Source organism: Ranitomeya variabilis, chromosome 3 (genome assembly GCF_051348905.1).
Source record: "Ranitomeya variabilis isolate aRanVar5 chromosome 3, aRanVar5.hap1, whole genome shotgun sequence".
Taxonomy (NCBI): Eukaryota; Metazoa; Chordata; class Amphibia; order Anura; family Dendrobatidae; genus Ranitomeya; species Ranitomeya variabilis.
The window spans coordinates 571,395,835-571,420,843 of record NC_135234.1 but is presented as its reverse complement, the minus strand read 5'-3'; positions in this window follow the sequence as shown (position 1 = coordinate 571,420,843).

Below are 25,009 nucleotides of genomic sequence, written 5' to 3'. Positions count from 1 at the left end.
TTGATGCTACGCCATTGGCGGAAAATAAACCGCAGTTTTGGACACAGGTAATCATGTGCATGACTCCTGAACATCGGGAGGTGATTTGTTTTCTTGTTCTGCATAAAATGCATGATTTGGTCGTTTTGGGTCTGCCATGGTTACAGACCCATAATCCAGTCTTGGATTGGAAGGCAATGTCTGTGTCAAGTTGGGGCTGTCAGGGAATTCATGGTGATTCCCCGCCAGTGTCTATTGCTTCCTCTATTCCTTCGGAAGTTCCTGAGTATTTGTCTGATTTTCAGGCTGTATTCAGCGAGTCCAGGTCCAGTGCTCTGCCTCCTCATAGGGACTGTGACTGCGCTATAGATTTGATTCCAGGTAGTAAATTTCCTAAGGGAAGACTATTTAATCTGTCTGTACCTGAGCATACCGCAATGCGTTTGTATATCAAGGAATCTCTGGAGAAGGGGCATATCCGTCCATCCTCTTCCCCTCTTGGTGCGGGATTCTTTTTTGTGGCCAAGAAGGATGGATCTTTGAGACCTTGTATTGACTATCGGCTTCTGAATAAAATCACTGTTAAATTTCAGTATCCTTTGCCTCTGTTGTCGGACTTGTTTGCCCGGATTAAAGGTGCCAAGTGGTTCACCAAGATAGATCTTCGTGGTGCGTACAACCTTGTGCGCATTAAGCAAGGAGATGAATGGAAAACTGCATTTAATACGCCCGAAGGTCATTTTGAGTACTTGGTGATGCCTTTTGGGCTCTCTAATGCTCCTTCAGTGTTTCAGTCCTTTATGCATGATATTTTCCGGAAGTATCTGGATAAATTTATGATTGTTTATCTGGATGATATTCTGGTTTTTTCTGATGATTGGGACTCGCATGTAGAGCAGGTCAGGATGGTGTTTCAGGTTTTGCGTGAGAATGCTTTATTTGTTAAGGGCTCAAAGTGTCTCTTTGGAGTACAGAAGGTTCCCTTTTTGGGTTTTATTTTTCCCCTTCTGCGGTGGAGATGGACCCAGTCAAGGTCCGAGCTATTCATGATTGAACTCAACCCACGTCAGTTAAGAGTCTTCAGAAGTTCTTGGGCTTTGCTAACTTCTACCGTCGTTTTATCGCTAATTTTTCTAGCGTTGTTAAACCTTTGACGGATATGACCAAGAAAGGTTCTGATGTTGCTAACTGGGCTCCTGCAGCCGTGGAGTCTTTCCAAGAGTTGAAGCGCCAGTTTACTTCAGCGCCTGTTTTGTGCCAGCCTGATGTCTCACTTCCCTTTCAGGTTGAAGTGGATGCTTCTGAGATTGGGGCAGGGGCCGTTTTGTCGCAGAGAGGCCCTGGTTGCTCTGTAATGAGACCATGTGCTTTTTTCTCTAGGAAGTTTTCGCCTGCTGAGCGGAATTATGATGTTGGCAATCGGGAGTTGCTGGCCATGAAGTGGGCATTTGAGGAGTGGCGTCATTGGCTCGAGGGTGTTAAGCATCGTGTGTTGGTCTTGACTGATCACAAAAATCTGATGTATCTCGAGTCTGCTAAACGCCTGAATCCTAGACAGGCCCGTTGGTCATTGTTTTTCTCCCGTTTTGACTTTGTGGTCTCGTATTTACCAGGTTCAAAGAATGTGAAGGCTGATGCTCTTTCAAGGAGCTTTGTGCCTGACTCTCCTGGAGTCGCAGAACCAGTTGGTATTCTTAAAGAGGGAGTAATCTTGTCAGCCATTTCTCCGGATTTGCGACGTGTGTTGCAGAGATTTCAGGCTGGTAGACCTGACTCTTGTCCACCTGACAGACTGTTTGTTCCTGATAAGTGGACCAGCAGAGTCATTTCCGAGGTTCATTCCTCGGTGTTGGCAGGGCATCCGGGAATTTTTGGCACCAGAGATTTGGTGGCTAGGTCCTTTTGGTGGCCTTCCTTGTCACGGGATGTGCGGTCATTTGTGCAGTCCTGTGGGACTTGTGCTCGAGCTAAGCCTTGCTGTTCTCGTGTCAGCGGGTTGCTCTTGCCCTTGCCTGTCCCGAAGAGGCCTTGGACACACATTTCCATGGATTTCATTTCAGATCTTCCGGTGTCTCAGGGCATGTCTGTCATCTGGGTGGTATGTGATCGCTTTTCCAAGATGGTCCATTTGGTATCTTTGCCTAAGCTGCCTTCCTCTTCCGATCTGGTTCCTTTGTTCTTTCAGAATGTGGTTCGTTTGCACGGCATTCCTGAGAATATCGTGTCTGACAGAGGATCCCAGTTTGTTTCCAGGTTCTGGCGATCCTTTTGTGCTAAGATGGGCATTGATTTGTCGTTTTCGTCTGCCTTTCATCCTCAGACTAATGGACAAACGGAGCGAACTAATCAGACTCTGGAGGCTTATTTGAGGTGTTTTGTTTCTGCAGATCAGGATGATTGGGTGACCTTCTTGCCGTTGGCTGAGTTTGCCCTTAATAATCGGGCTAGTTCCGCTACTTTGGTTTCGCCATTTTTCTGCAACTCTGGTTTCCATCCTCGTTTTTCCTCGGGACATGTGGAGCCTTCTGACTGTCCTGGGGTAGATTCTGTGGTGGATAGGTTGCAGCAGATTTGGAATCATGTGGTGGACAACTTAAAGTTGTCACAGGAGAAGGCTCAGCGTTTTGCCAACCGCCGCCGCGGTGTGGGTCCCCGACTTCGTGTTGGGGATTTGGTATGGCTGTCTTCTCGATTTGTTCCTATGAAGGTCTCCTCTCCTAAATATAAGCCTCGCTTCATCGGTCCTTACAAGATATTGGAAATCCTTAATCCTGTGTCCTTTCGCTTGGATCTTCCGGTGTCGTTTGCCATTCACAACGTGTTCCATAGGTCTTTGTTGCGGCGGTACGTTGTACCTGTGGTTCCTTCTGTTGAGCCTCCTGCTCCGGTGTTGGTTGAGGGCGAGTTGGAGTACGTGGTGGAGAAGATCTTGGATTCTCGTCTCTCCAGGCGGAGGCTTCAGTATCTGGTCAAGTGGAAGGGCTATGGTCAGGAGGATAATTCCTGGGTGGTTGCCTCTGATGTGCATGCGGCCGATTTAGTTCGTGCCTTTCACGCTGCTCATCCTGATCGCCCTGGTGGTCTTGGTGAGGGTTCGGTGACCCCTCCTTAAAGGGGGGGTACTGTTGTGAATTAGACTTTTTTGGCTCCCTCTTGTGGTCACTAGTGATATTACTCTGGGATTGTCTTTCCTCAGTGTGGCACCACCTGGGTCGTTAGTCCAGGGGTGTTGCTATATGAACTTCCTGAATTCTCTGTCTGGTGCCTGGCATCGTTGTAATCAGTCCTTTCTGTTTGCTCCTGTCTGCTGGTCTTGGTTCTTGCAAAATTAAGCTAAGTCCTGCTTCCTTGGTTTTTTTTGGGGTTATTCGTATTGCTCTTATTTTTTGTCCAGCTTGTACTAAATGTGATTTCTGATTTTGCTGGAAGCTCTAGGGGGCTGGTATTCTCCCCCCGGGCCGTTAGACGGTTCGGGGGTTCTTGAATATCCAGCGTGGATATTTTTGATAGGGTTTTTGCTGACCGTATAAGTCATCTTACTATATTCTGCTATTAGTCAGTGGGCCTCTCTTTGCTAAATACCTAGTTCATTCTTACGTTTGTCTTTTCTTCTTACCTCACCGTTATTATTTGTTGGGGGCTTGTATCCAACTTTTGGGGTCTTTTCTCTGGAGGCAAGAAAGGTCTATCTTTTCCCTTCTTGGGTTAGTTAGTTCTCCGGCTGGCGCGAGACGTCTAGAACCAACGTAGGCACGTTCCCCGGCTGCTGCTATTTGTGGTGCTAGGATTAGATATACGGTCAGCCCAGTTACCACTGCCCTATGAGCTGGTTTTTTGTGTTTGCAGACTTGGTATTTATTTCTGAGACCCTCTGCCATTGGGGTCATAACATATATCCCTATGAACTTTTCGCACAATGCACTGGCACTTTTTGAGCTGACTATCTATTTATTAAATATTTGCTATTGATTGCCTGTTGGGTACTGCTTTGCCACCATTTTGGTGAGTCTTTTTTCATCTCCCTGTTATCTCTATTGTTTTATTTGTTACGTTATTTCTGAGTTAATAAAATATTAATCATATTAATTTGGTTCTTTTGGTGCTTCTGTTCTTCTTTGGTTTTATATGTGTGCACTGAACCTTTTTTGCTACATCTTGGCACTTTATGATTTATTGTTAGAGTGCTTATGTGGTCTGGTTTATATGATTTAACCCTTGCACCCCTGCTAGCTTCAGAAATGTGAACAACTAGATGCTACAAACAATTTCAAAGTCAGATCTCCCCTACTGTAGAACGTTAGTAACAGAGGAAAGAATTGTTTGAGTGGGGGATGAGGCCTGTATAACAAAGAAAATATGCTACAAACAATTTTAAAGTGAGATCTCTCCCACTGTATGACGTTAGTAACAGAAGACAGAATTGCTTGTGTGGAGATGAGACCTGTATGACAAAGAAGATATGCTCTGAACCATTTCAAAATGAGATATCTGCTAATGTATGACATTAGTAGCAGAATAATTTTTTGTGTGTGGATGAGGCCTGTATAAAATAGGCTAGATGCTCCAAACAATTTCAAAGTGAGATGTACCCTACAGTATAATGTTAGTAACCAAAGACTTTTTTTGGCCTTTGGATGAGGCCTGTATAACATAGACTAGATGCTACAAAAACTTTCAAAGTGAGATCTCCCCTACTGTATGACATTAGTAACAGAAGAAGTTTTTTTTGTGTGAATGAGGCCTGCGTGAAATAGACTAGAAGCTCCAAACAATTTCAACGTGAGATCTCCCCTACTGTATGTCATTATTAACAGAAGAATGAATTGTTTGTGTGGGAATGAGGCCTGTATGACAAAGAAGATATACTTCAAACAATTTCAAAATGAGATCTCTGGAACTGTAGACTAGATGCTACAAACAATTTCAAAGTGAGATCTCCCCTACTGTATGATGTTAGGAACCGAAGAAAGAACTGTTTATGTATGGATGAGACCTGTATAAAATAGACTAGATGCTCCAAATTATTTCTACGTGAGATGTACCCTAGTGTATGACGTTAGTAACTGGAGAAATTGTCTTTTTTTTGGTGTGGATGAGGCCTGCATAACATAGAGTAGATATCCAAAACAAGTTCAAAGTGAGTTCTCACCTACTGTAGAATGCTAATAATAAAGACTTTTTTGGCCTGTGGATGAGGCCTGTATAACAGAGACTAGATGCCACAAACTATTTCAAAGGGAGATCTCCCTTACAGTAGAACGTTAGTAACTGAACAAATTTGTTTTTAGTGTTGATAAGGCCTGTATAACCTAGAAGATATGCTCCAAACAATTTCAGCCTGGTATATCATGTTTGTAAAACAAAATAATTTTATTTTTTTTGTGTGCAACCACTCTGCTCACACAACAATTTCACTGCCACAGAATTACAACATGGAATATGGCAGGTTGTATCACGTATAGCAACAGAAAAAAAAAGGTTTTTCTTAAAGTACATGAGCTCTACAGACAGCTTCATTTCACCACCACAAAATGACAACGTGGGATATGGCGGGCTGTATCACACTTAGCAACAGAATTGTTTTTGTTTTAATGTGCATGAGGTTTACCGACAGCTTAATATCACCACCACAAAATTACAACGTGGGATATGGTGGGCTGTATCATGATTAGCAACAGAAAAAAATATATATTTTTAATGTGCATGAGTTCTGCAAAATTACAATGTGAGCTATGGAGAGGCTGTATCATGTTTAGAAACAGATTTTTTTAAAAAAAATATCTGTATGAGCTATCAGACAGTTGAATTTCACAAACACTAAATAACAAGATGAGATATGGTTTTCAGAATCACAGTAGCAACTCCCCCCAAAATTACTTTTTCGTGGCCAACAGCTCAAATCACAGAAAAATGTCACAACTCCACTAAATGACAAGGTGACATATGCCTTGCTGTCACACATTTAGCAATTGAAAAATAAGATTTAGAAATGTCTACTTATGCATGGAGCACAATAGAAGCAGTGCACAACACACTTCTATGAAATAGTTAGACCAAAAAGGGAAAAAATAGAATGGCACTAAGAAACAGTCTACTTACTGGTGGAGTATGTGGGCTCTGAGTTAGCGACACTTTGCTGGGTGAAATCACGGTGATGCAGGTGCTTGCTTGGAAAAACACATGTGTAGCAATCCAAAATAGAGAAAAAAGCATGTCTGGACCCGTGGAAGCATGCTAAACATGAAATGACCGCAGTCCTGTTCTTTTGCCTGCATACCTGCATTTGCCCTGCCCTCAAAAACCTTGTCCATGAAAATCTTTCTTAAATAAAGGACTTAGGTTTTTATGACACAGTAAATGGAGTGTTGCTGCTTTTATCTCTACTTTGGATTGCTACACTTCTATGAAATGTTCCCTGCTGTCTTTGTCTGTAAACCTCAGTAAGGGCACACAAAAAAAAAACTGTTGGAAGGTCGATTTCACAGCCGCACAGGACACTAGCTATCTAAACTATGTGACTTAGAAACAGCTACCTAGCTAACTAGCTAAAATCTATCAAATCAAGCAAACAGTCCCAGTGTCACAACCAGCCTCTCTGCGCAGTTACATTGTCAAAATGGTTCTAAAACAAGATGTCCTCACTTTATATGGAGAGGGACATGTGATTTCAGCAGCCAATGCCACAAGCCATTGTGTCAGGACATTGTGGATGTTTCCTGCTCCCTGATTGACTAACTGCAATGTGCACAAATAAAGTTAAAAGAAAAAAAAAGTTTACAAGCATGACTACTCCTTTGAGCTCAGCCAACCCCCTACCCTCATCAAACACGTGCCCCACGCATATCATACACCACCATTTTCATAGCCAAAGTACTCAAAATACTTAAGTGGAAAATATTTTCCCTCACTTTTTACCAAATGTTAAATTTTTTTTCCAATTTTATAACATTTTTCTCGTGTTTCCGGTCACAAATCTGAATGTGCCGTATTCGTGACTATTTTATGTTTGGCAATTATTTTTTTTTAACAAATTTGTTCATCACTAATGATAACTTTTAAAAACTTCTCCTGAACAAATTTTTTGCTACCTAATAATTAATGGATGTTGAATGTTTTAATTCTCAGAGCCTCATGATTTACATAATATGATCATCTATTTTCTTGAGGCTAATCCTGATGAAGTCGTAGTATTGGAGCACCCCCAAGGGCAGCGGGGTACTCGGTACCGGGTTCTTTTGTTCACGGGGGATGTCACGGTGGCTGACCCGGTCCGTGGCCCTGGGACGTCCGTTGTAAAAGGGAAAGGTCTTTAAAGGGATATGTTCGTGATGCCACCTGTGGTATTCGGTCAGGGTGACCGACGCTGCTTTAAGGGGTCCGCTGGTGTGATGTTTTGGCAGCTAGATGGTATACCTTCCCACAAGTGAAGTGTATCCCTAGGGCTTCCCGGTGTGTAGATGGTGGATGATGAGAGGCGCAGTAAAGAACGAGGACACAAGGTTGCAGTCTCTTTACCTTTTACTGAAGGCTTCAGCATCCACAGTCCAGGGTACCAGACCACAGGGCAGGCAGAGTCCAGCCAGTTTGGAGGCAAGTCCAGAGTCCCCTTATCCAGGTAGAAATCAGTAGCCTTCCTCTAGTGCCGTGGTGTTGTAGTACCTTACTGCTAAGCTTCTCATAAGGTCCTCACAACTGTTGAAGATGTTACAGATGTTATGTCTCTCTCTGTCCCCCAGATGGATAGGACAAACCCGTATGACCAGTGGCTTGAAGCATTTTACAGGGACTCTATCATGCCCCAGCCTCTAAGAGGTGCCACCTTGCCTCCTGGATGTAGGGGCGGACAGGTAATGTGAAATTAGCTGTCCTGCCGGTCTCTGGAGCAAGGCATAAAGGTTCGTTGCTCCCTCGGTGTTCCGGCAACCGGGATCCTGCACCTCAGAAAGAGGCAGCCTGTGAAGGGCAGAACTCCTTTGATATCCACTCCTTTGCTGCGACTTCTTCATTCTCTCTACAATACAGTTCTGTTTCAGTGTCTCTTTCTAGAAGCTGCCACACGTAGGGCAGGCACAGCTCCGTGTCCTTCTGTCTCGATCCCTGACAGGATCCCACCTCTGTCAGGGACCAACTACCTGAGCGAAGCTCAGCCAGCAACTAACTAACTTCCTCCCCAGGCAACCAGTTTTACCTAAGTGTGAAGAGTGCCCTAATAAATAGGAGCAGAGCTCCCCCTGGTGGCCTGGAGTGTGAAATGGGTTGCATGTTTGTGATACCTGGATTCAGTTGTCCTTCTTTGCCTCCAAACGTAAAATCACTCCCCCCTAGAGGAGAATGATATTACTGCAACGACCAGGACCCTGGGGCGCTGCAGTATCATTGCTCTCAAGATCACAATTAGTATTCCATTCTGATAGCTTAATAGCTGTTATGTAAAGTTATTGATTTTGGAGGAATAATAAAAAGTAAACTGAATAAAAAATAATCAAACTTTGTTTAATCTTATTTATACATATAGCCTTTCTTTTGGCAAATGATGCTGCCAAAATATCACCTATGTTTTGGGACTGATGTAACCTTGGGCATTGACTTCTATTCAATTCATATAATCTAAACTAGATTTGACAGGAGAGGGTGAATAGTGCCCATGTCCACCCTGTGCAGTGAGGACATTGCAAACACGTGTTTTCCATTTCACATCAAATAAATAGATTCTCACAATATAAAAATGGCAAGTATTTTCTGAACATGTGTGACCTGTTATGAAAGAACTATAGGGCATTTTCATGGACAACCACTTACATAAAAGCCTCTAACCTGCAAATGTTCAGTGACCAATACTTGAAGCAGTGAGCACTTTTGGAAACTGATTGCATTTTTGAGAACTTTATTTATTTTAGGACTTTAACCCCTTCCCAACCTTAGACATATCCAGTATGTCATGGAAGGGAATGGCTTCACAGCCTTGGACGTACTGGTAAATCATGGCGATTATGTTCACACAGCAGCTGTGCATGTGCAATCCCCGCGAGTGTTCAGCTAAGGCCGGGGTCACACTAGACCGTAATACGGACGAGTGCTATGCGATAAAAAATCGCATAGCACTCGGCCCAATGTTAATCTATGGTTCAGCTCCCATCATCCGATATTTTCTCCACCGTATTTCGGATCCGAGGGAACTCGCAGCAGGCTGCGATTGTCAGCGTATCTCGGCCGAGACTCGCCAATGCAAGTCTATGGGTGCGAGAAAAAATCGGATTACAAACGGACCATGCGTGTGCATTGCGAGAAATACGCAGCGGTGTTCTATAGAAAAGCCGGTAATTCAATTGCCGTCTTTGCATTTCTCCTTCACAAACCCGACAGGATATGAGACATGGTTTACATACAGTAAACCATCTCATATCCCCCTTTTTTTTTGCATATTCCACACTAGTAATGTTAGTAGTGTGTATGTGCAAAATTTGGCCGCTGTAGCTGCTAAAATAAAGGGTTAAATGGCGGAAAAAATTGGCGTGGGCTCCCGCGCAATTTTCTCCGCCAGAATGGTAAAGCCAGTGACTGAGGGCAGATATTAATAGCCAGGAGAGGGTCCATGGTTATTGCCCCCCCCCCCCGTGGCTAAAAACATCTGCCCCCAGCCACCCCAGAAAAGGCACATCTGGAAGATGCGCCTATTCTGGCACTTGGCCACTCTCTTCCCACTCCCTGTAGCGGTGGGCTATGGGGTAATGAAGGGTTAATGCCACCTTGCTATTGTAAGGTGACATTAAGCCAGCTTAATAATGGAGAGGCGTCAATTATGACACCTATCCATTATTAATCCAATTGTTTGAAAGGGTTAAAAAACACACACACATGATTTAAAAGTATTTTAATGAAATAAACACAGCGGTTGTTTTAATAATTTATTGCTCTCTCAATCCATTTTCAGACCCTCGCTTGGCAAAACAATAAACACACAATATACATACACTCTCTGATGTCCTATCACGTCCCACGAGGTAATCCATCTGGAGGGGTTAACTAATATTACAGGCACGAGCTGCGATAAACTACTCGCTCATACCTGTAATCCCCGGGTGCTGAAAGGAAAGCAGTGATCTATACTTACATTCAGTCGCGGTGATGCGCCCCTGCTGGATGTTCTCATGAACTGCAGCCTGGGAACTTTTTCCCACGCTCCAGGTCATATGAGGACATCCACCAGGGGGCGCATCACCGCGACTGAAGGAAATGTAGGTCAATGACCTATAGTTACCTTCAGTCGCGGTGATGCGCCCCCTGGTGGATGTCCTCATATGACCTGGAGCGTGGGAAAAAGTTCCCAGGCTGCAGTTCATGAGAACATCCAGCAGGGGCGCATCACCGCGACTGAATGTAAGTATAGATCACTGCTTTCCTTTCAGCACCCGGGGATTACAGTAACAACTAGAGAACATGGAGTAAAGAAACACCAATAAATTGGAAAGATAAAACATAATACTTTATTGGTACATACAAAATCTATAACATAAGCCCAAACATGGGGCAAATACACAAAAAGGAGGGTATCCAAGGAACCTGCTAGTTCAGCAGGTGAACAGGACCAGTATAATATCACATATGGATAAGTGTGGCAAGGTATAGACAATAGGAAAAAAGGGGGGGAGAAAGGTAAAGCAAGGGTGATCCCACAAGCTCCAACATCAGGGTTCAGGCCAGAAGACTCCTACAGACGCTGCCAAGAGCAGTGGGATCCCAGACCCCCCTTAACAATCCCAATGAAGGGCCATCACTTACCCATAATAACCAGTAAAAAAAGGTCCTCCTGCTGACCCCTTGACGCGCGTTTCGCGTGAGTGCTTCTTCAAGAAGGGGAAGGCACGAGCGAGTGGATTATCGCAGCTCGTGCCTGTAATATTAGTTAACCCCTCCAGATGGATTACCTCGTGGGACGTGATAGGACATCAGAGAGGGTATGTATATTGTGTGTTTATTGTTTTGCCAAGCAAGGGTCTGAAAATGGATTGAGAGAGCAATAAATTATTAAAACAACCGCTGTGTTTCTTTCATTAAAATACTTTTAAATCATGTGTGTGTGTGTTTTTTAACCCTTTCAAACAATTGGATTAATAATGGATAGGTGACATAATTGACGCCTCTCCATTATTAATCTGGCTTAATGTCACCTTCCAAAAGCAAGGTGGCATTAACCCTTCATTACCCCATAGCCCACCGCTACAGGGAGTGGGAAGAGAGTGGCCAAGTGCCAGAATAGGTGCATCTTCCAGATGTGCCTTTTCTGGGGTGGCTGGGGGCAGATGTTTGTAGCCACGGGGGGGGGCCAATAACCATGGACCCTCTCCTGGCTATTAATATCTGCCCTCAGTCACTGGCTTTACTACTCTGGCGGAGAAAATTGCGCGGGAGCCCACGCCAATTTTTTCCGCCATTTAACCCTTTATTTTAGCAGCTACAGCGGCCAAATTTTGCACATACACACTACTAACATTAGTAGTGTGGAATATGCAAAAAAAAAGGGGGTATGAGATGGTTTACTGTATGTAAACCATGTCTCATATCCTGTCGGGTTTGTGAAGGAGAAATGCAAAGCCGGCAATTGAATTACCGGCTTTTCACAGATATCGCGCTGAATGAAATATAAATACAGAATATATATATATGTGTCTCAATGACATATATATATATATATATATATATATATATACTGTATATATGTTTTCCCGAACATTTGAGCACATAAATCCATTAGATGTCGGTTTTGCAAGCTTGCGAGAAAATCTCGGCATACGGATGCCATACGGATGTCACACGGATGTCACACGGATCATTTGATGCGAGGAAATCGCATCCTCGCACTGCACACGGATCACTGTTTTTGAAACATTTGTGCGATTCTCGGCCGTGAAAAACGGACCGTTTTTTTATACGTTAAGTGTGTCCCCGGCCTAACATCATAGCTGACAACACCCAGCTCTCACTGCCCTGAGCAGTACCCGCACTGCTCACAGCAGTTTAACCCTCTAAATGCTGCTATTAATATCGATCGCAGCATTTAAATGGCAAGCCGAGGGAAGGGGCTCCCTCTCTAAGGCCGGCGTCACACTAGAGAGTTTCACGGACTTATGAGAAGAGCAAAAACTACGCATTGCACACTGACCAATGATTCCCTATGGAGCAGCTTCTATCTGCCATATATTTCGCAGCCGTATTTTACGGGCATAGAAAATTGCAGCATGCTGCATTTGTCAGCGTATTGCGCAAAAAACCCGCTAATGAAAGTCTATGGGGGCAAGAAAAATATGGATTACACATGGACCATGTGTGTGTCATGTGTAGTCATGTGTGGGTCAGTGAGACATATATATATATATATATATATATATATATATATATATATATCATGCAGCGCAAGATAGCAGAATAGCCGGTAATTCAATTGCCGGCTTTTGCTATCTCCTTCCCAAACCCGACAGGATATGAGACATGGTTTACATACAGTAAACCATTTCATATCCCTTATTTTTATACATATTCCTCACTAATAATGTTCCAAGTGTATGTGTGCAAAATTTGGTGGCTCTAGCTGTTAAAATAAAGGGTTAAATCACGGAAAAACTGTCGTGGGCTCCTATGCAATTTTCTCCGCCAGAGTGGGAAAGCCAGTGACTGACGGCAGATATTAATAGCCTAGAGAGGGACCATGGTTGTTGCCTCCCCCATGGCTAAAAATATCTGCCCCCAGCCACCCCAGAAGAGGCACATCTGTAAATAATTTTACAAGCATGAGCCTGCTAATGTAGCTACCCCTGCCTGTAAAAACTTGGGAATGAATGGAAAGCAGGGGATCATAGCTACCTAAACTTGCGGTGCTGCGCCCTCTGCTGGCATAACCTTAGATGAACTGTAGCATGGGAATTTTTCTGAATATTTTTTCACGCTCGAGTTCATCTGAGGTTATTCCAGCAGGGGGCGCAGCACCGCAAGTCTAGGTAGCTACGTTCCCCTGCTTCCCATTCATTTCCCAGTTTTTACAGGCAGGGGCGGCTGGATTAGCAGGCTCCTGCTTGTAAAATTATTTAACCCCTTCAGATGGATTTACAGCGTGGGACATGACTGTAATGGCAGACAGGCATGGGATATTGTTGTTTTTTTATTTTTCCTTTTTTACAGAACGAGGGTAATCATTTGGATTGAGAGTATAATAAACTATTACAACACCCTGTGTATTTATTTCAATAAAATACTTTTTTCCTAATGTGTGTGTGTTTTATTAACCATTTACTACTATAGGATTAATAATGGATAGGTGTCTTATTGACACCTCTCCATTATTAACCAGACTTAATGTCACCTTACAATAGCAAGGTAGCATTAACCCTTTATTACCCTATATCCCACAGCTACAGGGGAGTGGGAAGAGAGAGGCTAAGTGCCAGAATAGGCTTATCTTTACAGATGTGCCTCTTCTGAGGTGGCTGAGGGCAGATGTTTTTAGCCAGGGGGGGCCAATAACCATGGTCCCTCTCTGGGCTATTAATATCTGCCCTCAGTCACTGGCTTTCCCACTCTGGCAGAGAAAATTGTGCGGGAGCCCACGCCAATTTTTTCTGTGATTTAACCCTTTATTTTAACAGCTAGAGCCGCCAAATTTTGCACACATACACTTGGAACATTACTAGTGAGGAATATGTATAAAAATAAGGGATATGAAATGGTTTACTGTGCTTAAACCATGTCTCATATCCTGTCGGGTTTGGGAAGGAGATAGCAAAAGCTGGCAATTGAATTACCGACTCTTCTGCTATCTAGCGCTGTATTAAATATATATATATATATATATATATATATATATACACTGTATATATATATATATACACTGTACATATATTTTCACGAATATTTGAGCCCATGAATCCATTCTATGTACGTTTTTCAAGCCGGCGAGAAAATTTCGCTGTAAGGATGCCATGCGGATTACATACGAGGTTTACATGCGCAAAATACGCAGCCACACCCTGCCTACGGATGACATACGGATCACTGTTTTGGGATCATTTCTGGGTATTAAGCCTGCAAAATATGGACCGTATTACCCTACGCTGAGTGTGACGCCGGCCTAATTGCGCACCTCGCGATGGCCCAATCGTTGCCATCGTGACCCGAGGTTATCATGAGGACCCCTGAGTCACCAGCCTAAGACTAAGTAAAAAAGTAAAATAAATTTGTAAAACTGTCTTTTTTTTAAATCATAAAATAATTTTAAAAAAAAATTGTATTATACCCAGAAATTTACACTGTAAAAAACAAAAATAAAAAACGTGGCAAAAAATGATTCTTTTTTATCATATCGCCGAACAAAAAGTGGAATTAAACATGATCAAAAAGATTAATGTAAAAAGAAATGTCACAATACAGCAACATCAGTGGAAAAGTAAAAAAAGTCATAGCTCTGCAAGTGATGCAAAAGGAAGTCTTTTTCTCTATAAAATAGTTTTTATTGTGTAAAAGCGCCAAAACATTAAAAATTATATAAATGTGTAACAGCATATAAAAAACCTATACTGCCTCTCAAAAATTGAAAAAGAATCAAAATACTTTATATCCCTAAAAATGGTACAAATAAAAACGTCAACTTGTCCCGCAAAAAACAAGCCCTCGCATGAGTCTGTTGGCAGAAATATGTAAAAGTTATAGCTCACAAAATATGGCAATGCAAAAATTTGTTTTTACAATAACATGGAATATGCCACTAAAACCACTATAACATTAATGGCAAACCAATGCAGAAATAACCAAGCAACAGCAAAAGTGAGTCCAACTGCCATTATCTGCATTTTGCGTTGGGTAAAGCACATTATACTGCAATGTATTAGTAGTACGCCATTAAAATGTTAAACAGTTATACATTTTTAAAGCCTATTTTGCATTTTAGAGCAGCTAAGCATCAATAAAAAAATAGTGCGTAATGCAGAAAGGTATACTAAAGAAGTTATTGTACCATTAAATGAACAGATGGCCATGCTATCTCAACATCATTAATCACGTTTTAGATGTTTAATAATTATCCATATCTTAGTTTAAAAAGAATGACCACTTGCATTAATACAGCAATGTTGAAAAGATTGCACATCCAAATCTCTTATCTTTTACATCCGGTATTTTAAAAATGTTGTACCTTAAGTGAGTCTAAATATATTTCCACACTAAGTTTTATTTTATTATTACTCAAATACATACAATACAGTCTATTTTTTAATGAAATGCTGATGCTTTAATATACTATGATAGCTATTGTTATTGAGCATTGTTCAAACTGCAGTACATTTTTCCAAAGCACATAACTGCCTAAGAGGGAAAATATTCAAATTGCCTCTTCTGAGAAAAAGAGGACTTAAACTCTATAGCCCCACCTGTTGGAAGTAGCGATCCTACCAGTCACAATCAACCCTCTAACGAGTCGTGCAATATGACTTAGGATTAAAGCCAAATCAGTATCTCAATTCGCAGACACGGTGTTTCGGGCTGTTGGCCCTCGTCAGTGCGAAGCATGAGAACTGATTTGGCTAGGTGAGAGGCTCTGGACTGGGGTCTAAGGGGTAGCGTTTCTCCTTATGGAGAGTGAAAAGGAATAAAACTCAGCTTAACCCCTTCACTCCGGAGCTTATTTTGTTTTCGTTTTTCGCTCCCTTTCTTTCCAGAGCCATAACTTTTTTATTTTTCAGTCAATATGGCCATGTGGGGGCTTATTTTTTGAGGGACGAGTTGTACCTTTGAATGATACTATTGGTTTTACCATGTCGTGTAACAGAAAACAGGAAAAAAATTCCAAGTGAGAAGAAATTGCAAAAAAAAGTGCGATCTCACACTTGTTTTTTGTTTGGCTTTTTTGCTAGCTTCACTAAATGCTAAAACTGACCTGCAATTATAATTCTCCAGGTCATTATGAGTTCACAGACACCAAACAGGTTTAGGTTCTCTTTTATCTAAGTTTTAAAAAAATTCCAAAGTTTGCTAAAAAAAAAAATAAATTGTGCAATTTTCGGATAATGGTAGCGTCTCTATGTTTCGTGATCTGGGGTCGGGTGAGGGCTTATTTTTTGCGTGCAAAGCTGATGTTTTTAATGATACCATTTTGGTGCAGATACGTTGCTTTAATCGCCCGTTATTGCATTTTAATGTCGCGAACACCAAAAAAAACTTAATTTTGGCGTTTTGATTTTCTAGCTACGCCGTTTAGCAATCAGGTTAATCTTTTTCTTATTGATAGATCGGGCGATTCTGAACCAGGAGATACCAAGTATGTGTAGGTTTGATTTTTTTTTATTGTTTTATTTTGATTGGGGCGAAAGGGGGGTGATTTGAACTTTTATATTTTTTTTCTTTTTTTAATATGTTTAAGCACTTTTTTTTTTTAATTTTGGCATGCTTCAATAGCCTCTATGGTAGGCTAGAAGCATGCACTACTCAATCGCTTCTGCTACATAGAGGTGATGCACAGATCACCTCTATGCAGCAGAATTACAGACTTGGTTTGCGCGCCGACCACAGGGTGGCGCTCATAGCAATCTTCCATCAACAACCATAGAGGTCTCGAGGAGACCTCTGGTTGTGATGGCAATGCACCAATGACCCCCGATCACATGACAGGGGTCAGCGGTGCGAGTACTTCTGGCCGCAAGGCCAATGCGCCTGTTAAATGCCGCTGTCAGAGTTTGACAGCGGCATTTAACTAGTTAATGGGCGCAGGTGGATTGCGATTCCACTCGTGCCCATTGCACGCACATGTCAGCTGTTGAAAACAGCTGATATGTGGCGGCTTTAAGATGGACTCACCTCCGGAGCCCACCTCAAAGCGGGGGATACTGACAGCTGACCTACTATTCTGGCTGCTGGCAGAAAGGGATTAAAAGTTAATTAAATGTCAATATAGATAAGCTTATATACCACAGGGACAACCTATGAAGCTGTTACAGTACGTGGCCCCTAGAGAAAAATGGAAACGTCAATCTCCTTTTCATTTTGGTGTTGGGAACCTGTGAATGGCTTAGTTCTCCATGACACTGCAATGTTAACAAATAAGTGTGAAGTAAAATTGGCTCAAGGGTTATGAAAAGAAATGGGAAGGACACATGAGCATGTGGACCTTTTGCCCTGGCTGACATTATCTAACACCATTTGGACAATCCCATTTTGATCCCTGCTATGGTCCCCATTTCCTTCTTGCATTCTTGCTTTCGCTTGTTCTTTGCAAGTAAAGAAACTAGAAATTTTTCTTATAGTATGTTAGTGCTCACTTACATGATATAAAAACATGTTTTTGTTACTTTAAATATACATTTTCATTAATATTATCATTTAGTGTTAGGGTATGTGCACACGTTGCAGATTTACCTCTGGAATTTTCTGTGTGGATTCTGCATCTCTTGGCAGAAAACGCAGGTGCAGATTTGATGCGTTTGTCTTGCGGATTTTGTGCCATTTTCCTGTGGATTTACTGTGAATTCTGTGCGGATTTCATGCGCGTTTACCCCTGCGGATTTCTATAATTGAATGAGTGCAGAAACGCTGCAGATCTGCACAAAAGAACATGGTCCTTTTTTTAATCTGCTGCGTTTTCCGTGCAGATTTTTCTGCACCATTAGCACAGTATTTTTTTTGCCGTTGATTTACGTGTACACATAGCCTTATAGTACACGTAAACACAGTTATGTGAAAAAGTGTTTGCACCCTTCCTGACTTTTCTTTTGCATGTTTGTCATACTTAAATTTTTCAGATCACCAAACAAATTTGAATATTAGACAAATATAACACAAGTAAACACAAAATGCAGTTTATAAATGAAGGTCTTTATTATTAAGGTTTAGATAAATCCAAAATTTTTCACACAGGGCCCAGTAGGTTTGGATTTCTTTTTCCCTTAATAGTAAAGACATTCATTTAAAAGCTGCACTTTGTGTTTACTTGTGTTATCTTTGTCTAATATTTAAATTTGTTTGGTGATCTAAAATATTTAAGGGTGACAAACATGCACAGGAATAGGAAATCAGGAAGGGGCAAACACTTTTTCACACAACTGTATATGTCACTACAAAAGTAAAACCATAACATGAGAAAAACTGCTTTTATGGAACCTTCTCTTTATGTAAATGAGCCAAGTTGCCTACAAAGATTCACACATGATCTCCCATCATCATCTACTCTGGCATTGTTACTTTCCTGTAATGCATAGCATTATAGGGAGAAGAGTTACCATGGAACTTTTAATTGCTTCAGCTGAGAAACATGATCGCCTCGGATCAAAAGTGCAGAGATGACTGCAGTGTAAGCACACAGTGCTCAGCTGAGAGCTCTCCCCTATGGCTACAATTCGCTTGGCACAGCAGATCCAGTGGATAGTTATCACTATTGAGAGCCCCCTGTCCATCGCTATTGCCCCTCACTGATCAGGTCTTCTATGGACTTAGCAAAAGCCACAGGCTGTGTTCACTTCTTCCCTGACACACACATATCGATCTCCTCTTATCTACTCTCCTCCTAATATCAGCATCAGCTCCCTAACTGTGCTTCCCACATAGTCATGGCCAAAAGTATTCACACCCTTGCAATTCTGTCAGATAATACTCAGTTTCTTCCTGAAAATGATTGCAAACACAAATTCTTTGGTATTATTATCTTCATTTAATTTGTCTTAAATGAAAAAACACAAAAGAGAATGAAGCAAAAAGCAAAACATTGATCATTTCACACAAAACTCCAAAAATGGGCCAGACAAAAGTATTGGCACTCTCAGCCTAATACTTGGTTGCACAACCTTTAGCCAAATAACTGCGACCAACCGCTTCGGTAACCATCAATGAGTTTCTTACAATGCTCTGCTGGAATTTTAGACCATTCTTCTTTGGCAAACTGCTCCAGGTCCCTGATATTTGAAGGGTGCCTTCTCCAAACTGCCATTTTTAGATCTCTCTACAGGTGTTCTATGGGATTCAGGTCTGGACTCATTGCTGGCCACCTTAGAAGTCTCCAGTGCTTTCTCTCAAACCATTTTCTAGTGCTTTTTGAAGTGTGTTTTGGGTCATCGTCCTGCTGGAAGACCCATGACCTCTGAGGGAGACCCAGCTTTCTCACACTGGGCCCTACATTATGCTGCAAAATTTGTTGGTAGTCTTCAGACTTCATAATGCCATGCACACGGTCAAGCAGTCCAGTGCCAGAGGCAGCAAAGCAACCCCAAAACATCAGGGAACCTCCGCCATGTTTGACTGTAGGGACCGTGTTCTTTTCTTTGAATGCCTCTTTTTTTCTCCTGTAAACTCTATGTTGATGCCTGTGCCCAAAAAGCTCTACTTTTGTCTCATCTGCCCCTATTGGACAAACAATCAGTAGATTTGGCTTCCAGTACCATCTCTACGCTGACGACACCCAATTATACACCTCTTCTCCTGTTATCACGCCGACCTTTTTAGAAAACACCAGTGATTGTCTTACCGCTGTCTCTAACATCATGTCCTCCCTCTATCTGAAACTGAACCTGTCAAAAACTGAACTCCTCGTGTTCTCTCCCTCTACTAACCTTCCTTTGCCTGACATTGCCATCTCCATGTGCGGTTCCACCATTACTCCCAAGCAACATGCCTGCTGCCTTGGGGTCATCCTTGATTCCGAGCTTTCATTCACCCCCCACATCCGATCACTGGCTCGCTCTTCTTATCTGCATCTCAAAAATATTTCTAGAATTCGCCCTTTTCTTACTTTCGACTCTGCAAAAACTCTTACTGTCTCACTTATTCATTCTCGTCTGAACTATTGTAACTCTCTACTAATCGGCCTCCCTCTTACCAAACTCTCCCCGCTCCAATCTGTCCTGAACGCTGCTGCCAGGATCATATTCCTCACCAACCGTTACACCGATGCCTCTACCTTGTGCCAGTCATTACACTGGCTACCAATCCACTCCAGAATCCAGTACAAAACTACTACCCTCATCCACAAAGCACTCCATGGCTCAGCACCACCCTACATCTCCTCTCTTGTCTCAGTCTACCACCCTACCCGTTCCCTCCGCTCCGCTAATGACCTCAGGTTAGCATCCTCAATAATCAGAACCTCCCACTCCCGTCTCCAAGACGTTACACGTGCTGCGCCGATTCTTTGGAATGCACTACCTAGGTTAATACGATTAATCCCCAATCCCCACAGTTTTAAGCGTGCCCTAAAAACGCATTTGTTCAGACTGGCCTACCGCCTCAACGCATTAACCTAACTATCCCTGTGTGGCCTAATTAAAATAAAAAAAAAACAAAAAAACAAAACATAATCAGGTTCCTCGCATCGTGTTCTCATACACTTTATGCATTCAATAGCCTCTGTGTCTGTACTGCTACATACTTAGGCTGTTAACTGGTTCATGCAGCTTTACATGAACACCCGAGCCTTACACTATGGCTGGTCCAAATAACTAAAGCAATTGTTACCATCCACCTCTCGTGTCTCCCCTTTTCCTCATAGTTTGTAAGCTTGCGAGCAGGGGCCTCATTCCTCCTGGTATCTGTTTTGAACTGTGATTTCTGTTATGCTGTAATGTCTATTGTCTGTACAAGTCCCCTCTATAACTTGTAAAGCGCTGCGGAATATGTTGGCGCTATATAAATAAAATTATTATTATTATTATTATTATATTATCTGACCAGAGAACATTCTTCCAAAACGTTTTAGGCTTTTTCAGGTAAGTTTTGGCAAACTCCAGCCTGGCTTTTTTATGTCTCGGGGTAAGAAGTGGGGTCTTCCTGGGTCTCCTACCATACAGTTCCTTTTCATTCAGAAGCCGACGGATAGTACGGGTTGACACTGTTGTACCCTCGGACTGCAGGGCAGCTTGAACTTGTTTGGATGTTAATCGAGGTTCTTTATCCAACATCCGCACAATCTTGCGTTGAAATCTCTTGTCAATTTTTCTTTTCCATCCACATCTAGGGAGGTTAGCCACAGTGCCATGGGCTTTAAACTTCTTGATGACACTGCGCACAGTAGACACAGGAACATTCAGGTCTCTGGAGATGGACTTGTAGCCTTGAGATTGCTCATGCTTCCTCACAATTTGGTTTCTCAAGTCCTCAGACAGTTCTTTGGTCTTCTTTATTTTCTCCATGCTTAATGTGGTACACACAAGGACACAGGACAGAGGTTGAGTTAACTTTAATCCATGTTAACTGGCTGCAAGTGTGATTTAGTTATTGCCAACACCTGTTAGGTGCCACAGGTAAGTTACAGGTGCTGTTAATTACACAAATTAGAGAAGCATCACATGATTTTTCTAACAGTGCCAATGCTTTTGTCCACCCCCTTTTTTATGTTTGGTGTGGAATTATATCCAATTTGGCTTTAGAACAATTTTTTTGTGTTTTTTTCATTTAAGACAAATTAAGTGAAGATAATAATACCAAAGAATTTGTGTTTGCAGTCATGTTCAGGAAGAAACTGAGTATTATCTGACAGAATTGCAGGAGTGTGAATACTTTTGGCCATGACTGTAGATGATAGAGCTGATATTTGGAGGAGTGAATCTGGCAGAGGCTATTCTCTGTGTGCAGAAAAGGATCATAGCTGTGATCAAAGGTGCAGAGCTGAATGCCGTCTGCCATAGCTGGGGATGCACAGATGCACAGGCATGTGCTTACAGGTGCGTGGATGCAACAGCGCAGGCAATGAAGAGACAATGGTACTTAAGCCAACAACTATTTATTCGATTAACACAATTAAAGGGGTGACTTTGGCATAATATCGGGGATAATGTAAATGGCAAAAATGAAAAGTTATATTGCAATAAGAATACAGTAATTTAGATGAACAGGATATTGACATAATGCTATTTACACACTATCTATCTATTAATACCATTAAATACTGTGGTGAAAAAAAGTATTTAGTCAGCCACCAATTGTGCTAGTTTTCCCACTTAAAAAGATGAGAGAGACCTGCAATTGACATCATAGGTAAACCACAACTATGAGAGTCAAAATGAGAAAGCAAGTCCAGAGAATCACCTTGTATGATTTGGCAAGATTTGTTTTGCAAATTATTGTGGAAAACAAATATTTGGTTATTAACAAACGTTCATCTCAATATTTTGTTATTTATCCTTTATTGGCAATGACAGAGGTCAAACGTTTTCTGTAAATATTCACAAGGTTGGCACACACTTTTGGTGGTATGCTGGCCGATTCCTCCATGCAGATCTCCTCTACAGAACTGACATTTTGGGCCTGTCGCCGGGCAACATGGACTTTCAACTCCCTCCAAAGGTTTTCTATGGGGTTCAGATCTGAAGACTGGCTAGGCCACTCCAAGACCTTCATATGCTTCTTACGAAGCCACTTCTTTATTGCCCTGGCGGTGTGCTTGTTATCATTATCATGCTGAGAGAACCATCCATGTCTCATCTTCAATGTCCTTGCTGATGGAAGGAGGTTTGTACTCAAAATCTCATGATACATGGCCCCATTCATTTGTTCATGTACATGGATCAGTCGTCCTGATTCCTTTGCAGAGACACAGCCCCAAAGCATCATGTTGCCACCCCCATGCTGCACAGTAGGTATGGTGTTCTTTGGATGCAACTCAGCATTCTGTCTCCTCCAAACATGACCAGTTTTGTTTCTACCAAACAGTTCTACTTTGGTTTATCAGACCATATGACATTTACCCAATACTCTTCTGGATAATCCAAATGCTCTATAGCAAACTTCAGACAGGCCCAGACATGTACTGGCTTAAGCAGGAGGACACGTCTGGCACTGCAGGATCTGAGTACCTGGCAGCGTAGTGTGTTACTTATTGTAGCCTTTGTTACAGTGGTCCCAGCTCTATGCAGGTCATTCACTTGGTCCCTCCATGTGGTTCTGGGATATTTGCTCACCGTTCTTGTGCTCAATTTGACCCCACGGTGTGAGATCTTGCATGGAGCCCCTGATCAAGGGAGATTATCAGTGGTCTTATATGTCTTTCATTTTCTTATTATTGCTCCTACAGTTGATTTCATCACATCAAGCTGCTTACCTATTTCAGATTCAGTCTTCTCAGCCTGGTGCAGGGCTACAATTTTGTTTCTAGTGTCCTTAGAGAGATCTTTGGTCTTCACCATAGTGGAGTTTGGAGAGTGACTATTTGAGGTTGTGGATACGTGTCTTTAATACTGATAACAAGTTCAAACAGGTGCCATTACTACTGGTAATGAGTGGAGGACAAAGGAGCCTCTTAAAGAAGAAGTTACAGGTCTGTGAGAGCCAGAAATCTTGCTTGTTTTTAGGTGACCAAATACTTATTTTCAGTACAGTACAGTTCAGTACTACAGTAGCATAGCTCCAGGTGGCCCCCGTCAGAGTGCGGGGCCTGAGGTGACCCACCCCCCTCTGCCCCCCCAGTAGCTGCGCTACTGGCTTCTTGCAAAGATTTTCTATTGGGCTTCAGGTCTGGAGACTGGCTAGGCCACTCCAGGACATTCAAATGATTCTTATAGAGCCACTCCCTAGATGCCCTGGTTGTGTGTTTTTGGTCAGTGTCATGCTGGAAGACCAAACTACAACCCATCTTCAATGCTCTTATTGAGGGAAGGAAGTTGTTGTCCAAAATCTTGCTATACATTAACCCATCCATCCTCCATTCAATACGGTGCAGTTGTCCTCTCCGCTTTGCAGAAAAGCACCCCAAAGTGTGATGCTTCTCCCACCATGCTTCATGTTTTGGACGGTTTTCTTGTGGTTGTACTCATCCTTCTTCTTCCTCCAACCACGGCAAGTGTAGTTGATACCAAAAAGTTATATTTTGGTCTCATCTGACCACATGATCTTCTCCAATGCATCCTCTGGATCATCTAAATAGTCATTGGCAAACTTAAAAGGGCCTGGACATTTGCTGGCATAATCCATGATGGTATAGTCTGTTACTAAGGTCGGAGTCACATTAGCATACAACATCCGATGTGAGAGCATCTGTTACGCCGCTTCCTCATACTTACCTGTCCGGACGGCGCGCTCCCAATGCTCCCTCCTGCTCTCCATCTTCCAGCTTCTCCGGCGCTAGTCCATTCTGTGGTCCGTGCATGCACAGACGCACTCCTTTCGTCGCTGGGGCTTCTGGGAGGTCGTGACCCGGCGGCTCCACCTCCAATATGGCGGCACCCGTCGGGTACTTCTTCCCAGCGCCTGCCCTGCTCAGACACCTTTGCATCTATTGCGTTCACTGGCTTACCGCCAGCATCTCCTTAGGTTCCTAGGCTCCATTCCTTGCAACTTTGCTGTGACTCTGACTGTCTCTGTTTACCGTCCCTGCCAGTCTTGTGTTCCTGCCATACCCTGCCAGTCCTGTGTTCCTGCTGTAACCTGCTGGTCCTGTGTTCCTGCCATACCTGCCAGTCCTGTGTTCCTGCCGTTCCTGCCAATCCTGGGTTCCTGCCGTACCCTCCAGTCCTGTGTTCCTGCCGTACCTTTCAGTCCTGTGTGCCTGCTGTTTTCCCACCAGTCCGGTGTTCCTGCCGTTCCTGCCAGTCCTGTGTTCCTGCCGTACCATCCAGTCCTGTGTTCCTGCTGTACCTTCCAGTCCTGCGTGCCTCCCGTTCCTGCCAGTCTTGAGTGTCCGTTGTTTTCGTCTAACGTGTGCTTCCATCTTACCGGTCAGTACTTAGTCTTTGCTGCCTCAATCTGTCCAGTACCTCTGCCATTCTAGTCACTTCAGTAGCTCCGTCTTCCCTCTGTCTTCCGTTCTCTCTTTGTTCTATCTTCAGTTGTCCCTTTGGCTCCGGCAGTTGCGGCTTCACCCTCCTTGGGCCTGTCCCTAACTCTCCCTGTACAGGGGGTGGCATCATCTGGTTCACTCGTCCTCGGGGGCTCTGAAGCCGTGACCCAGAGGGTCCACTTACTTAGTCCTGATAGCATCGGATGCGATATATTAATGACACTCAGCTCCTGCTCTGCTGTAAGCGGGAGCCGAGTGTCAGTGCTCTGTGCTCTGATCCTCTTGCATGAGAGGATA